Source organism: Apteryx rowi, unplaced genomic scaffold (assembly GCF_003343035.1).
Source record: "Apteryx rowi isolate R43461 unplaced genomic scaffold, aptRow1 scaffold_869, whole genome shotgun sequence".
NCBI lineage: Eukaryota > Metazoa > Chordata > Aves > Apterygiformes > Apterygidae > Apteryx > Apteryx rowi.
In genome coordinates, this window is record NW_020451170.1 from 200,359 (window position 1) to 219,306 (window position 18,948).

Genomic DNA, 18,948 nt, shown 5'->3' on the forward strand with positions numbered 1-18,948 from the left:
GTTATTAGGATTTTGCACAGGCTGGCACTGCTAAAGATCAAAGGTGCAGTGCAAGTTTGCTAGAGTCAATGAACAAACAGAAAATGACAAGACCCCAGGATGTGCTTTGTTTGCTGTGGAAAATAACATTTTCTGTTTTTTTTAAATGTTGCTTCCAAGTTCTGACCAAACAACAGACACTGAATTGAATAGCCTTCTCTCCTCCTCTCAGGGACATATATCCAAGAGGCAGTCTGATCTAACTTTGTTCCTTATGCAGGGATAAGATTAACACACACATATAAAGTAAAACTATTGAGCTATTTTAATACTTCTTCTGTCATGCATTCTGGACCCTCTAAAGTTGTCACCAGCTACTGTTTCATTTAATTCCCTAGCCTTCAGGGTAATGTAAGAAAATTGAAGAGATTAGAAGCTCTCTCTTTCCTGTTCAATGCATTTGTGTTGCAGTAAATTGGTACCAACCTTCAATCTCATGGTCAGGGCTCTCCAGGGTCCTTCCAGTGATATGACAGAGCAGTCAGCTTGATAAATGGTGCACACCCCGTCCAGCCCCATGGAGAAAGCTTTCCTCCCTGCCGCCGCAGTTGTCTCTCCTGCACTAGCAAAGAGAACACACTTAGCTGCCTTATTGCACCAAGGAACCTCACTATTATGTTTAGGCTGTCTGTGTTAATTAGAAGATACATTTTTTCCCTAATTAGTTATTTCATGCACAGTGGCAAACACAGGATATGGCCTTGTTCTGAACTGGAGGGAAAGAAAAATCCTCAGCTTGGAAAATGACTTATGTTAACAGTATTCCCTGGTCTCAAAATATGAAAGAAAAAGGCCAAAAATGAGAACCCTAAATAACCTTAAATAAAAGATATTCACTAAAAACCTGGCTGAGTAAAGTAATCAAACTCATGCTTAACTTTAAGCACACAAGCAACCCCTTATAATGCAGGGGAACTTCCCACAGTGTTACATTATCCTTATTGGATAACTTTGTGGAACTGTAGGTAATGGATAAGGCGTTAACATATGCACTGATATAAGCGCTGCATTAAAGTCCATTTAGCAAAACATTTAAGCAAACGCTTCTTTCATAGTTAGGTTCACTTTGCTTCAGCAGTACTTTAGCACCTGCTTCCCTAAACCAGCACCTGCATTCTTTCAGTAGTGGGGAGGGGTCATTGTTTTTCAACTGTGTGTAAAAATATAAAAGGGAGGTGGAGAGTAGTGAAAGGGCCTTAAAAATCAGATTAAAAATCAGATTTGAAAACTCTTCTCTTCCCAGAAACCTCACCTTGAATAGCCAGGCATCTATGTGTTTGTGAGCACAACCATATATGTCAAATTTGCTCGTGCAGACAGTGGATCTAAAAGGACGTAATGTGAAGTTTATATTAGAGGAAAGGCTAGAGGATTTAAATAAACAAGTCTTAAAACATCATTCACACCAAATAAGCATGTGGAGGAACAATTTACAGCAGGACAAAAAATGAGGGGTCAGTTTCACTGAATGATATATTCATTAATTGCAATTCACACTTGATGAAGATCAGTCTGTGTTTTAACTGCTTAATGCAATTGCCTATTAAAATCTATGATGGCTTTACACAAAATAACAGAAAATAATAATAATTACATACCTTTAAAGAATACTATTAAGCAGGCTACACATGCACTAAAATCAATCATTTAATAAAGAGTCCATGGAAAATGACTGAAGAGAGATGGATCGCTTGCCATAAAGGGGTTAAGATAGGCCTTACTTAAAATGAGTACACTGTGGATTTCAAAACATATCACGTGTTGCACACCAAAGTCAGATTGGCTGCTCTGGCCTATTCTAAACCTGCAGAAGAACAGACCTGCCATTTTACATCAAATTGCGTGTTGATAGCCTTTCTTTATCTCTTCCCATTGTGCCTCTGGCTTTGCACAAGGCTGAGAGAACAGTGTGTGATATAGACCATACAGTGATTAATACTTGCCAGTAAATCCAATGGGGGTGAATTAAGGACAAAAGGAACAATTTTATCTCTAAATTCCTCGCATTCGTGCATTTGCCAGAGCCTTAAGGCTAGATGTTCAAAGCAGTGTGTGCAGTGCTAGTTGCCTGTAGCCACTCTTTAGGAACACAAGTTGATTTTCAAATTGCCAGGAAGAGATTTTGGGTGAAAAACATATGCAGTGCAAGAATCAAGAGGAGCTGGAAAAATCCTAGGACTCCAGATGGAATTACAATTTGTTCTTTCTAAACAGGCACACTACCTTTCCCAAGATTACAAGGAAGGCAGGAGACCTATAAGCAACCAATAAAGCCTCTTCTGATCAAGTGAGCTGCAGTTCCTGAGGTGGATCCTGGTGCAGATGATCAGATTCAACATTTGTGTGAAAGGTCTCCCAATCAGCTGATAGCTGCTTTAATTTTCAGCTGCAGGATTGAGGAAAGTCAGTCTCTCAGGCAATCTGCACCAATTATCTCAGCATCACTCTGTCTTCTGCCCTCCCTGTCCACAGCTGGGGCTATGCTGTCCCAGAGGTATGGATCAGGGACAGCGGCTGTTGTGTGACCTGGTGGTTTCCACAGAGGAATGTTTTCAATCTAATTAAAAACAGGGATTGAATCTGCCACATCTTTTATAAACAAGCTTAGCAAACATGAACTGAGAAGGTGCTACTGAAGTAAAACTAGCACAAGATCTATACAACTCTTACTTAAACCTTGCCTGCAATACCTTTGGCAAGACAAGGACAAAGAAAAGATTTGGAGATATTATTTTAGCATGTTTCTTGACTCCAGATCATGACTGAATTTGATCTTTTTCAACATTTTGTCCAGTTTGAGAATACAAAGAACACTCAATTCATACAGCTAGTGGCATTATGGTATAAACAAGGTATTTGCACTAGAAGGGAAAAATCCCATGTGACTAAGGAAACTAACCAGATGTCTAAAGGATGTTGCTCACTCCTGCTAATACTGAGCTCTGACGATAGTGGAAGCTATGGGAGCAGGAGATGCAGATACTTCTAAAATGTGGATAAGGGATACATATACTCCCTCAAAATCCACATAAGGATCTTGAAGTTTTCTATATCCACTGCTGTACCTCAGGTTAGCAGTATGAATGCATATTACTGAACAAAGTTTTATCGTTATAGGATCACTAGTGGCTTCAAATTCATTGTTTCCCTAGGGAAAACCTAATGAAGACAAACTTTTTGCATTTTGCTTTTCACAGAATCACAGAATGGTTGAGGTTGGAAGGGACCTCTGGAGATCATCTAGTCCAACCCCCCTGCTCAAGCAGGGTCACCTAGAGCACGTTGCACAGGATCGCATCCAGGCGGCTTTTGAATATCTCCAGAGAAGGAGACTCCACAACCTCTCTGGGCAACCTGTGCCAGTGCTCTGTCACCCTCACAGTGAAGAAGTCTTTCCTCATGTTCAGATGGAACTGTCTGTGTTTCAGTTTGTGCCCGTTGCCTCGCGTCCTGTCGCTCGGCACCACTGAAAAGAGTCTGGTCCCATCCTCTTGACACCCTCCCTTAAGATACTTGTACACGTTGATAAGATCTCCTCTCAGCCTTCTCTTTTCCAAGCTAAACAGGCCAAGCTCTCTCAGCCTTTCCTCATAAGAGAGATGCTCCAGGCCCCTAATCATCTTTGTGGCCCTTCGCTGGACTTGCTTCAGTAGTGCCACATCCCTCCTGTACTGGGGAGCCCAGCACTGGACGCAGTACTCCAGATGGGGCCTCACCAGGGATGAGCAGGGGGGCAGGATCACCTCCCTCGACCTGCTGGCAACACTCTTCCTGATGCAGCCCAGGATACCATTGGCCTTCTTGGCCACAGGGGCACATTGCTGCCTCATGCTTAACTTGGTGTCCACCAGCACTCCCAGGTCCTTCTCCGCAGAGCTGCTTTCCAGCAGGTCAACCCCCAACCTGTACTGGTGACTGGGGTTATTCCTCCCCAGGTGCAGGACCCTGCACTTGCCTTTGTTGAACTTCATGAGGTTCCTCTCTGCCCACCTCTCCAGCCTGTCCAAGTCTCTTTGAATGGCAGCACAGCCCTCTGGTGTATCGGCCACTCCTCCCAGTTTTGTATCATCAGCAAACTTGCTGAGGGTGCACTCTGTGCCTTCATCCAGGTCATTGATGAAGAAGTTGAACAAGACTGGACCCAGGACTGACCCCTGGGGGACGCTGCTAGCTACAGGCCTCCAACTAGACTCTGCACCGCTGATCACAACCCTCTGAGCTCTGCCATTCAGCCAGTTCTCAATCCACCTTACTGTCCACTCATCTAGCCCACGCTTCCTGAGCTTGTCTATGAGGATGTTATGGGAGACAGTGTTGAAAGCCTTGCTGAAGTCAAGGGAGACAACATCCACTGCTCTCCCCTCATCTACCCAGCCAGTCATTCCATCAGAGAAGGCTATCAGATTGGTTAGGCATGATTTCCCCTTGGTCAGCCCATGCTGACTACTCCTGATCACCTTCTTGTCCTCCACATGCTTGGAGATAGCCTCCAGGATGAGCTGCTTCATCACCTTTCCAAGGATGGAGGTGAGGCTGACTGGCCTGTAGTTCCCTGGGTGCTCCTTCTTGCCCTTTTTGAAGACTGGGGTGACATTGGCTTTCTTCCAGTCTTCAGGCACCTCTCCTGTTCTCCATGACCTTGCAAAGATGATGGAGAGTGGCCTAGCAGAAACATCTGCCAGCTCCCTCAGCACTCATGGCTGCATCCCATCGGGGCCCATGGATTTGTGGGTGACAAGTTTGCTTAAATGATCTCTAACCCACTCCTCCTCCACCAAGGGAAAGTCTTCCTTCCTCCAGACTTTCTCTCTTGTCTCCAGGGTCCGGGGTTCCTGAGGGCTGGCCTGAGCAGTAAAGACTGAAGCAAAGAAGGCATTCAGTAACTCTGCCTTCTCTGCATCCTTCATCACCAGGGCACCCACTCCATTCAGCAAAGGGCCCACATTTCCCCTAGTCTTCCTCTTGCTACTGACGTATTTGAAGAAGCCCTTCTTGCTGTCCTTGACATCCCTTGCCAGATTTAATTCCAAACGGGCCTTAGCCTTCCTCGTCGCATCCCTGCATACTCTGACAACGTTCCTATATTCCTCCCAAGTGGCCTGTCCCCCTTTCCACTTGCTGTATACTTCCTTCTTCTGGCTGAGTTTTGCCAGGAGCTCCTTGCTCGTCCATGCAGGTCTCCTACCTCCTTTGCTTGACTTCCTACTCATAGGGATGCACCGCTCTTGAGCCTGGAGGAAGTGATGTTTGAATATTAACCAGCTCTCTTGAACACTCCTTCCTTCTAGGGCCCTCACCCATGGGATTCCTCCAAGTAGGTCCCTGAAGAGGCCAAAGTTTGCTCTCCTGAAGTCCAGGGTTGCGATCCTACTTGGTGCCCTGCTGCCTCCTCGCAGGATCCTGAACTCCACCATCTCATGGTCACTGCAGCCAAGGCTGCCCCTAACCTTCACATCATCAACCAGTCCTTCTWTGTTYGTTAGTACGAGGYCCAGCAGCACACCTCTCCTTGTTGGCTCCTCCACCACCTGTGTCAAGAATTTATCATCCATGCTCTGCAGGAACCTCCTTTTTTTGCCACTGTCCCTGTTCATCATGGTTATACCCTGTGCAACATTCACACAATGAAGTGAGCAACTCCTCTGAGTGTCATGAGGTCTTTTCAAGGCGCCTCCACCAACTCGTATCACCAGTGGGGCCAGCTGAGGACAATAACATATTCACTCAGTGTTGGTTCTAAAATAGACTGGACTCGCTCTTAAAAAAACATGAATAGAAGGAGTAAATCACCCTAACTTTAGTGAACTAGCACAGCCTATTTTCATTCACCAGTGTCAGGTCACCATGGGTGCCTTATTCAAACAGAAGAAAATTTTACACACAGAACAGTTGCTGCAGTTTTATACTACCTGTGTAATAATTCATGGCCTGAGTAATAAAGAACTCATTAAACCTATTCCCTGCTTCTCCTTTACACATAGACCTCCCAGCAGTTTAAGCCATGCATAATGAGTCCAAGTATTTTAAGGGACAGTGTTAAAATTATCTACTATTCTTTTATATCTGAAATTGTTCTTTTATTTTCCTCCACTACATTGCAAGCATAACTAGGAAACAACATATTACCCTAATTACATGTTATTTATTAGGCAGGAAGCAAATAAGTCATTCAAAGACAAATCCCTGTAGTTATTCATGGAACTGCTTTAGATGACAAAGATATAGTAAACCAAGCAATCTTTCATTATATTTATTACACACTCTTTGTACTAATGAACAATAAGGCTTTGCTGAAATAATGGCTTCTGTTCTGAGTTGTGGTAAATGCTATACAGGCAATATTCATCAAAAGCATGTCAAAGCCATGGATGGCCTTTATTTCTTTTGCTTGCACTTGAGGAAATTGGGTAGCTGGTGAACAACAGTGACTTGGAGGATTTAATAAACATAATGTAAAATAATTAGTGGCTTTAAAAAAAACAACATGCATAATAAACTGGTGGTAGCTCGACCTCTGAGAAATACACAGTGGTGAAGATGCCAGCAATTTATTTTTATAACCCCTACCTCTGGAAAAGCCTGTGCATTCTCTTTACTCTCGATACGGGAGACCCATTCTCTGTGTTGTAAGCAAGTATTAAAATTGCACCATAGTGGGATGAAAATTTCTCATTAACTTCACTCATCACTTGGAATTAATGAATGCTCTAAAGCGAAAGAAGTAAATTTGAATATGAAATCACAAAGAAATATAAAGAATTTTACGAGAAGAAGGTGGCTTTGGACTTGATTGTTTGAGTATTTTAGGTTGGGTTTTAAGTACTTTTTAGAGAAGAAATTGGAATCTCTATCTTTTTCCTCCCACGTAGAAGTCCTACACAAAATGTCATGTAAACACACTCTCTTTCTTCCTAGTGAATATCTATTTTCTCCAAACAAGCTGACACAGAATGAGACAACATAAATATATCCTTGAGTCTGATGGCTAGGATCATCTCCCAGCAATTGTATTCAAATTCTCTTTTATGCTTCAAGTATTAAAGAACCAGATCTCCAACAGTCATGGTGAAAGCTCTATCATTCTGGGGCACTGAATCCAAGCTCTAGCCATCTTGCTGTTGCTCTAGGCTTGATCTGGTAAAAATACGCTAAAAATATCTGTTGGACAAGGCCTTTCAGGTAAGATAGGCAGGACATTGCAATGAACTACGTGCTCAAATGCTTAGCATTACCAAGATTTAAGAAGTTCTGGACAACCACAGGAGACACATTTAAGAGTCTTGGCTACATATTCACTTTGGGGAATTAAGACTTGGGACAGCAATTAAGAAATTAAGTGTTCACAGCAACTACACAAAAATTTAGGATCTGCATTTTGGACCCAGTTACCTTGATAGTAATTAGCCAAAACTCAGGTTCCTTTTTGAAATATAGGATAGAGTTCAGCATGAAAGATTTATGTTAGTGGTGACTTGCTATTCCAGGCCAAGATAAGAAGCCCATCCAGTCTGATATCCTGCTTCAAGAGACAGGCATTTCAAAGGAATTTGACTTCTTTAATCCTAACTCACTGTATGCCTTCCTAAATGAAGAATGATGTAAATGTTCACTGGGGAAAAAATAAAAAATCTAATTGACCCTTTCAGAAATCTTCCATAAAAATTAATTGGTCTGCCTCACAAAAAACAGCATTAAATGTGTAATTTTTTTTAGACGAGTTGGGTAGAAAGATGGGAGAAACACTCACTAACACTGCAGAAGAAAGATTCTCAATCTGTAAATGCAGTCCAATAAAGTCAGTCCAATAAATCTATTCCTTTATCCTTCCATCCCTATTTTTTGAGAATTGAATTGAGCAAGCCAAATTAATTTACAATAATAATGACATGTTTGTGTCTTTAATTCCTTTAGAAACTCATGCTTATTTTTATAATTGCTCTCATGTTTGTTCTCAATGAAAATGCCCTATTTGGATCTATTCCTATTAACCTCGTGAATGGGACTGCTTTTATGAGAAGACTCATGGAGTTTGGATGGGATCTGGAGATTTCTTATTGGGACTTAGCTGACAGGTTTTTTTTTTTTTAATCAAGAAGTACAAAGTCATATGGGACTGGATAGCTATATACAAAGGTAAAAACATAGTTCATATTGACACCTGGAAACTACATATTGTGTTGGATATGATGCCTGTGGTGCAGTACTGTTTGTGTATATGAGAAATAAACATTATAGCATCCATATTAAAAAAGGGGAAGGTCTGTTTAACCTAAGCTACACTACTATCTGAAGCAAAGACCGATAGAAGGAAGAGAAAAAGAAAAGGTGGGTTAATTCAATGTAGCTGATTTTACAGACTGCAGTTCAGTTTTGGCTGAGGTGCTTTCAGCTTTTTGATATTATCATGGGAAATATCTTCCTGATTAAGACCATGCTGCAAGAAGTGCTGATATAAAGTGCAGATATTATTCCATACAATGATCATATTAACCTGATAAGCTGGTCATCTCTAAGCATTCCATAGTCTTCTGTATTATAGCTGGAGTCACCTTAGTTTACCTTTACAGAGAAACTCATTATAGCATTGTCTAAAAAACTTGCTATCTCTCTGTAAATCAATCCATTAATGTTTCAAAGACTGATTTTTAAACTTCAGAGTGCCATGCTTAAAAGATAGTTGTTCCATTCTGAGAAACAGGAAAAAATGATTTGAATGAATTCTTTTCCTTATAAGCTACTAAGTTTATCAGTCTTTCTCTTTGCATCCACAGTTAATTTTCCCTGTGGCCCAACAGGTCTTCCCTCACAAGCTGAAGTAATTTTAAACATCTCTAAAATTTCAGGGTAGTCTTTCATCAAAGGCAACAGTGATAAATATGCTATGCAAATATATTTACCTTCATTTTCTTCTACCACTAATTAGGGAAAACAAATAAGAAAAACAACCCCTTCCCCCACCCCATAAACAGGCAAAATACAGATGGGCTGATGAAGGTGGAAAGTGTTAGGTGGACTAACAGTACATCAGTTAGCTGGGCTACGCCACATTCTATATATCTACAAAACTTGTTCCACCTGAACAATGTTATAGGAAAAAACACTCTCCAAATTTGTGTAAATCATATTCCAAGCTTCCCCTGGTCAATTCTTCTTCAAGTTAGCTCGGCAGCCAGGCAGCTGCCATGTAAACTGCCCTACTCATCTCTTTGTATATGAGATCAATGGATCATCATTAGAGGAAAACACAGGAAAACCTCAGTGCTGTGCAATGGCTCGTTCGCCTTTCACCCTGTGGAAGGGGTGTGCTCTTGAGGGTAAGGGTTAGCACATCGGCAGGACACAAAGGAAGCCTGTGCTGTGATAAATGGCAGTGAAGATGGGGCCCTTGGTATCCAACACTACAAATGATTAATGCTTGTGAACACAGAGAGTTACCACTAGCTCCCAAACATAAAGAAAAAAAAACCCGCAGTGTTTCAACATGTGACAAAGCATATAACTGCATTCAGTTATTTAATATGTATATGGAGACACATATATTGCCTAAATCCATATGAAGCTTTTTAGGGGTGTAAATATTCAGAAAAGATTCTACTTATGAGCTAAGGAGTACAGTAAGTTCATCATTATTAACTTATTCCTTGCTGCCTAACATATAAGACAACTGCATCATCATGTACCTAGCAATTCTCCTTTGAAGTAATGAACAAATAACACTGACAAATGCTGCCATCACATAATTGGTTTAATGAGGTTCAATGGAGATGAGATTTTGAGYGTGATTTCTATTTCCTTAGAACTGGGGTAAATTAAGAATAAATCATGGAAGTTACTGCAGATTTAACCCCTGCATCACTGAGACAGAAATCTGACCTGCATTTTGTGGACAATTTTTAGAATAAAACTCATGAAAAGAGTCAGTTGAAGATATGAAATTGCATGATAACTTGACCAAGTGACATAAAAAACCTTGTGGATCAGATGCTAAGTGTCTTGAGATCTGGTTTAGAAATAATAAAAGTACCAGCTGCCACCTGGAATTAGAACTACAAAAGGTTCTCTTAGTTATGACTTTCATTTGGTCTGCTAAGGCATAAAGAATGTTCTGATTTAAACTTTAGGGCAAGTTAGTGCTCTCAAGGACAAGCAGGACAAGTTTTTCCCTCTAGATCCAGCTCTGCTGTGATACAATTTGTGTTTAAGGAACTTTTATCCAGAGAACTGCTGTTCTTCTAGTCTATTTATGGACCAGTTTCCCTCCTGACTGCATTTTTGTTCAGTTGGTTGGAGAGGGAACCAAGTGCTGTATTTCTGTAGAAGTAATCCAGGAAATGTTCAGAAAAATAAGTTAAAGGCTCTTTTCATCATAAAGATATGAAAAAAACTGCAAAAATGTTAACTCTATCCTAAATTCAGTACTGCAGATATGGATAATATTTGGAGAATTTACTAAAGATTCTCATCATTTACATATGTTACTTAATACTCAGCAAAGGATGGTGAAATTTCTTACCTGTTCAACAAATGGGCAGTAAATCTTAGGTTTTGGTCTGACTTTTTTTCCAAAAGTAATGCTATACCTTAATCCAGGAGATCTCTACTCCAGGTTTTCTTGCCTTAGTTTTGCTAACACAAGATTTCTTTTTATATTGGACTCTTCTTTATTACAAGCCTCCTTCCCCTCTATTTAGTGAGGTGTTTATAACAACCATCTCTCACTCAAGCTGAGGCTACCCAAATTTATTAAGGGGAGATATCCGTTACAAGGCAGACATGCCCCCAGAGAGAGATAAATGAGGATGAAAGAGTAGGGACTGCTAGGCCAGGTATGATACCTGGACCACTGGTGTGATGCTGGAGGGCAGCTCTTTCAGAAGGACTGCAGAGGCAAGGGTGTGAGATGTCCTGTGGTGTCTACAGACAGTTATTATGGGCAGAATGGAGACGATAGGGGGCTGTGAGGTTTTTTTCCCTCTTTTTTCTTCTTCTTTCTTTTTTCATCTGCTAAACTAATTTAAAAATAGATCCATCTGAAAGAAGGGAGAAGACAATTGAAATGTAACAGTAGTGTCTGTGATGGTCATATCCCAAGCCAACAGCTCAAAATAAAACAGTGTCTACTGCTGAGGCCATCTGACAATTGAATGTGAAACCAATCCATGGACAAATTCTTAATCATCCAGGAACAAGGGAACCCTGATTAAGTGATTGTGGAGAAGCAGTGCTCTTTAAAACATGAGAGTGTTTTCACCTCTGTATCAGAGATATTGCCAATTATCTATTATCCTGAATAAGCATCCAGACAGCAGAGTTGGGGAGAAGTGCTTGGATAAAACAAAAATATGACATGTGAAATATATATAAATTAGAGGAAAGGACAAGGAGGATATTAAGGATAAAAGACAACTGGTGACAGCTGACCATGGAACACAGATTCCTGAGCTAGTGTCCATAAAAACAAATGACTGCACAGGACAGATGATTGACTGAACATGGCTATATTCTCCTTTTTACTAGACTGGTTTACAGAGAGCCAGCCAAATGTCTTTGACCCACAGCTGAACTTATCCACAACTCAGATACTCCACCTACAAACAAAGACTTGACTGTTACAACCAAATGATAAAAGATATGCAAGAAAAATGTGTCAATATTAGTAGTCTGCTTGTTAACCTCAGTGAATTTTGGATGCCTACTCCATGCAATAAATCAGTGTAAGCAAGTACCTAACTTGCTGAAGTTCCATTAAAAGATCCTGGTTTAAATGCCATTTCACTAAAAAAAAAACAAACAGAGTGCAACAACAAAAACAACAAAAAATGCTCCAAACTGTAAGTCTTATAGGCTACAATAATCAAAATGGATAAAATAAATAGAGGTACAAGCATTCAAATGCTATCATTTCCCATTTTCTTTCTCTCAAATCCATATTCTGGAAAGCAATGTAATCTACAGGAGTGAGAAAAATGTTCAGAAATTCTGTACTTATTCCAGCACTTCTAAAAATTAACACAGTACTCAGTCCTAAGGCTTAATGTCTCCTTTTCTACTTATAATAACGAAATGATTTTAAGGAAATCATCATACCTTTCCATGACATCCCAGAGGTATCTGAGAATTTATTCAGGCTGACAATCAGCTCATGAAGAGTTTGGAAAACACAGAATGAGCCTATACATTAAACTGCAATACTCTACAAACTAGCCCTTCTTGATCTTGGTGTTTGGACTAACTTTCTTCTGCTTGCATCTGAAAAAGAGAAAAAAAGAAATTAGACCATTTGATGGCATTTTCCATCAATAAAGTTTTATTTAGATGCAAAATGAACTTTGATAACGAGAAGCTTCTACAAGAAATTCTTATTTCTCTAAACAGTTGTTACAGTTTCACTCAAATCAGAAAGCCTCAAAACCATTTTTCTGTGGCTGTTGTTTCACAGCAATCATTTTTGAGCTTGCTAAAAATAACAATTCTATTTTTAAAAAAAAATCTGAGCAACTCCAAATAAGGGACTTTTATTGAAAAAAGGATAAATTATTTCTAGATGGGGGAAAAAAACTATAATTTTACAAATAGTCTGAGAAAAGGTTATGAGTAGATGTTAGAAGAGAATTCTGAATACAATTTCTCTCTTTCCCACGTTTTATCTGAGACTGTACAATTATTCTGAGAGCAAAATTCATAAGCAAGCTTCAGAAAACCTACTATAAGTCCAAACTTTGGGGATATAGAATAATTTTGGACTTTATTTTGGACTCTGCCTCCCATATGAGACTAGAGCATTTAGTGATTAGTAGACACTGTTAACAAAATTGACATCAATGGAAACTCCAAATTAGTGAGACTGAGCAAACATGTAACCATTCTGTCAATCTCCAGATGCTCATGTGCTGAGATACTCCACTGACAGTCAGTTTTCATCCTAAGCAATTGTGCTTAAAAGCTGTGAAGTCAAGGAATGAGGAACGCAAGCAGTTTGGACTGCTCCTTTTTAATTCTCAGAATGCACCTGAAAGCTTACTCGTGCCTAAGCCAGAAACCCCATCTATGTTAAACAAGGCAAGTAAAAGATATGAAATAATGTTAATACAATTCACTGGACAGAAGTGGACTTCAAGATCTTATATACTTAGGGACAAATAAAATGTTTGATCTGTAGCTCTCTTCTCAACTACTCATTCTCAATCACTGAGGCTTATCCTATCCTCAAGCTATACATAAGATTTGTTAGTTACTCTCTTATCACTTAAACGATGCTTCTACCTATTTGTTTATTGTTTCATCTGGGAGTTCCCAAATTCTTTTCATCAAAATCTGCTGTATGACTCAGACTGCTATTTAAACATGCAGACCAGTTCATAGACATAATGGTCTATAGCCATACTAGTTATCAGTATGTTGTAACAAGACAACTACCGATACAGTGAATACAATCGTTTGGGCATAACTTATAGCATAAGTAAAGGAAGAGCCTTAAGCATACACTATAATGGTATAAGCTACTATGACTACACGAGCAGTGTGACGGGCAGGTGGAATTGTCCACTTGGCTTACCAGGGTGGAACCATGGCCAACAAGTCACTTAAAACAGCAGTTTCCAAACCTTTTCTTTGAACACGTCCTCTTTGCCCCTCAGGATACTCCCCTTCCTCTCCACCACTCAGATAAAACCATTCATAGGGGAATCATCCTTGGGCATGTTGCCTAGTCTGGTTTGTTTGGGAGAAGGTGGTGAGCAAAGACAGGGCTAAGGGACTGAATTATGTACAGTGAGATACCTCTAATCAGGGAAGAGACAGCCAGGGAGCCTGTTGCTGCTGGAAGCCACACTGCATTCTCTGTAGCATCTACAGTTGTCTTCTTCTGCCCACCAAGAGGAGGCGATACAGCTCGTTGCTTGTAGCAGTGCCAGGCTGCTGTCCTTTGCCTGTCCATCTGGAGCCCTCACCACTCAGACGTGTTCCTGCCCAGTCACATGTCAGCACAGCTTTCATGTTTAGACAAACCATGCTCAACTGACATTTTCCCACTGTCACAAAACCATCAGGAAGCAATCTTTTCAATGGGAGCCCGTAAGTGGCAGTGAGGCTGGCAACAGTCATGAGGAGAAACCCTGAAGACAAGATGGAAATATCACATCACTCAGCCACTGGGAAATTCAGACCAGCTCCAGGTTTTGAAATAACTGAGCTGTTGTCAGCCAGGGCGCAACTGAGAATGAGAGGTTTGGATGAGATGAGTGAGTCAGAGAGACAAAGAAGAAAATGTGAAGAGGGTGCCACACAGACTGAGAAACAAGACGGTACCTAGAGTGCTTTGTTTTTGAAACATCTTTGGAAGGCCTGAAAGAAGGGGCCTGGGGAGAGAAGAGAATGGCTCAAGCCCTTAAACATTACTTTTAAGGGCTTTTAAGCCTCTTAAGCACCTATGAAACTAAGAGAAGAGTGAGCACAAATCAAGCACCAAAAACACTTCAGAGTAGGGGCTTTTTATTATCATTCTTATTAATCCTAACCATTCAGAAAAAGAGAAAGAAGCAAGGATAGTGATTTAAAGCTAGTTCATCCCAATTATTCCCTCCTGGCCCTCCCTCTTTGATCATTGCGAAAAGGAAGAATTGATTAGATAGACTTTCCAAGCACTCTTCCTGCTGGATGTGCAGCTTAATCTTTCTTGAGGGAAGAAACAGGACAGGAAAGGACAAGAGTAGGAGCAGGCATTGAAATTTAGCTTGCCACTACTCTCTCCATCTAGTCTGGATGCCCCGCATTGTGACTCTGGGATACTTCCAGTTCTGGGAAAGATCCATGCTTTTCCAAAGAAAGCTCTTTCCTCTTCCCCCTCCTCCCCTCCCCGCCTCCACCCACCCATATCTCTGTGATCAGTCAAGGGGAGAAAAGAAAGACTTTGAATTTTCAGCACAGGACAGAGAAAAAAGAGAGATAGTAAAGCAGCAGAATCTAAGTGCCTCCCCAGAAGTCTTTATTTTATTCTGTTCTAAATGAAAAGCTAGGCTCTTGTGAGGATAAAGTTTATGGCTAAGACCACTTCTAAGTGCTATTTCTTTTAATTGAAGGTAAACTTTGACTTGCTTATGTGTGAAGACCCGTTAAACAGAAAACAAAAACTTGACCCAGAACACAAGAGCAAAATAGCTGAAGAATCTTAAAAAATTTGATATGAATTGGGAGAAAAGGAAGACCTTGCAACTTCAGGAAAAAAATAAGCAGATGTTTATGTGATGCAGAGCAGCTACTACACCATTAGCATAACAGTGAAGAAAATATTGCAAGAGTGAAGTGTTCTACTGATCATTTTGGCTATTTGGGAGTCCTTGGGATTGACCTGCAATGTCGGAAAGTTCAAAAGCTCTTGTGCAAAGTGGGAAAGCTCAGCACCTTGCAGGCTCATTCTCATTTGTATGACATTGGAAAAGAAACATGACATAAGAAGAGTCATTATGTATTTATGTGTATAGAGTTGTTTGGATATATTTTATATGTTTTCATGGGAATTTTACACTTCCATCCTTTTGATATCCATGACCCTTTAAATCAATGATGATTAAAAGCTCCCACAAAGTAAATCTAATTTTATAATTCATGTTCATTAAGACTTATGACACAGAAAACACTATTTATATGATTTTAATTAAAACAGGTTAGAAAGGAATTATTCTAAAATAAAAATGTTTAATCTCTCTAGTGCTGTATAAACGTTCCTGTAATGCTACTCATATTTTCACACCCTGAACTCCCTTCTCCCCTTTATTCCATTCCTGCATGGCCATAAGACAGTCATTTCCAAGTATAGCGAATTATATCACAGTTTCTGAAACATGAAATTATCTAAATGAGACTGAGGATCCAAGGCAGGCAGTCACTGAGGTCAGCCCTACTAGGCTGTGGATAAGACAGCCCCAGGGAAAGGGCACTATATTAATTTCCTTGTGTAGTCTAGCCTAAGGAATGAATTCAGATCCCCAGAGAAGAAATGTTAACGCATTCATCCTTAACATTATCTTATTCCCAGGGTTTTTCAACCATGTTTTCACAAAATGTCTCCAGCTGTAACTATTCAATCTTGGGTGCTGTTGGTTCTTGGTTCATCTCTGTCTCCACTGGTTCTTGAACTATGCTTGCAATATCTTACAGACAGTAGGTGAGCAGGGAAGAATTAAATTCGTTCATTAGGCTAGTTTTCTCAAGTTCACACAATTCTGCACAGACATGACTCTTAGGTTCATGACAAATGTTCTGAAGAATATGCCATTGCAGGCTCTCCATACATTGTTCCTCCCTTCCTGTCACACTGACTATTCTCTGAAGAACTCTTCAAGTATTTGTTCTGCACAATGCTTAATAGCATTCATAGACAGCCTTTACAGAGCTACAGCTACAGGCCACCCATCTTGTTTCAAGTACTCTAACAATTCTTGAAGATTTTGTTTTCAGATGTTTTGAACCTCTTCATTAAAGGTCTCCATTTTTCACTGAAGAATTATATTGAGGAGCAAAATGTCTTTTGTTGAAAAAAAAAAGAATATTTTGAAGTAATTTTACCAGCAACTACCAGAACAGTGCCATCATCTGTGACCCTTAAAAAACAGGCTGAACACTGCCAACTAGGAACATTCAGAAAAAACACGTGTCAGTGTGAGTGGGGAGGGGTGAGAGGTGAACATACCTGATTTGTCATAAAGAACTGTCAGCAGAGAACTGCCAGTTAAAAGATGCCCCTCATTTGCAAGCTTTTCGAATTTTGAAGATTTTGCAAGGAGAAGTACGGGAGAAAAGTGCCCCTAGCTAGTTTCAGAAAGTTCAGTCAAATGGATGAACACATCACTGGGATGCTCCAGCTATTATGCTGCAGTCTGATACATACAATCAGGAAAAAACAGCTTTCTCACCAGTGGCTGAATTTAACATAAAAATATGCCCAGATCTCTGTGCTCTGCTAACTAGTAGTGCGTAGAATATTTCCAGCTTTGGAGTTTTGGAGTCATAATGCTAAATCATTGAGATTGCACCTTAACCTTTACATCTCAAATTTATTTGTTATTCTTTCCATTATAAATCAGGAAAAGTTTATTTCCTGAAGGAAACTCTGTTTCTTTAACCCATTGTTAGATTACATGTTTAAAGTGAAAATTCCAATCATTTTAGCCTTTTGAAAGACAGGGGAGAGTACAGTTTCAGCTTATTCAACATAAATCATTTAGTAAAAACAAGGGATCAGCTGAAGAGTGAGCCATGAACGCTCCCTACATATTTTCTTTCCACAGATTACCAACATGTAGGCTATGTGAACTGGCCTGAGATTACAATAAAGGTGGCTCAAATGACTGACCACGAATGGGATCTGAGACACAAAGTTAATGTACAGTTATCTATTACTTGCCTTCTGAACTATGTTGTGATCAGTTCTCATTCACTTGAAAAACCCCAGTATCTTGTGGGGACCTTTAAAAGGCATCTGCTCTAACTTCCAAATTCTCTCTTTGATCCATTCTTATCTAAATTGTAGTCCAAAACCAAATTTGCCGGCCAGACAGGAAACTGTAAAAAAAAAAATCTAATTTGCCTGAAGTTCAAATACAGCTTACTCTGTGAAGTGGAACAGTGTAGTCAGAAGACATATCTGACAGAGACATTAAGGCCTGTGATTTACAGACCAGCTCTCATGTAATATAAGATGGGAACTTTAAAATTATGCTAGAAAGATTGGGAATTTTAAAAGATAAAAATAATTGAGAGATTTCAGTTTGAAGAGTATTATAACATACACAATGTTCAAAGGTCTTAAAGAAATGTCTATATCTAACCCAGGAATAAATAATTTACCTTGGTTTCTGAAGAATCAAGAATTTGTTGTTGCTGTTGTTCTGTGTATAGTGATAAAGATATGACCCTGCTGGATCTTCATATTAGATTTTCATTAAGTCTTTACATCTTTAAAGATAGTTTAAATCTATCACCTTAAGCATTCATCACCTTATCACCTGCAGCGAAGTCCTTCAACATCAGCATTTCACAGTCTACTATAATATGTCATGTAGTAATTTCCAGTGTGAACTGTCCTCAGGCTTTCTGGCAATCAGGTCCCCTATGAAAAGTTCTTGACATGATCAAAAAGGATGAAGGAAAAAATACAGGTAGGGAGTAGGGATATATCCGGATAACTATATTACCTTCTCCAGAAAATCAGTGATTAAACAGTAACCCAGCTTAAGAATTGAGTCAAACGTCAGAGAGCTGAAACCATTTTGGATTTCTTTTGAAAGCAAGCTGCATCTGAGATTCTTGTGGAAAGAACATCAGAAAAAGGAACAAACCGCATTCAAACTTTGGGATATGACACATTAGAATTCCAAAGCAGACACTGATCAGTATTAAGCAATGAGATTTCATTTGCAGATCTCATGTAAAATTAATCTTCATAATTCTCTTAGAATGTCTACATATACATATTTTTTCTCATTATCTACTTTATTACCACATTTGAATTGGTTCTATTCTATATCTGGGAGACAAAGATGAGAGGTAGGTATTTTACTATGATTCAATGAAAAACGCACTTGAGTCTCAAGCCACCAGTCTCATGAACTGAGGCAGAGCTCCCTCTAAAAATGTTAGTGTGGCATAAAAGAGGGGACAAAGTATTAACTATTCCATAGAATAATCAATTCAAAAGAAATTTCTGCTAAAATTGTGTTGGGATATGACATTTCACAAAATCACAGAATCACAGAATCACTGAGGTTGGAAGGGACCTCTGGAGATCATCTAGTCCAACCCCCCTGCTCAAGCAGGTTCACCTAGAGCACGTTGCACAGGATCGCATCCAGGCGCGTTTTGAATATCTCCAGAGAAGGAGACTCCACAACCTCTCTGGGCAACCTGTGCCAG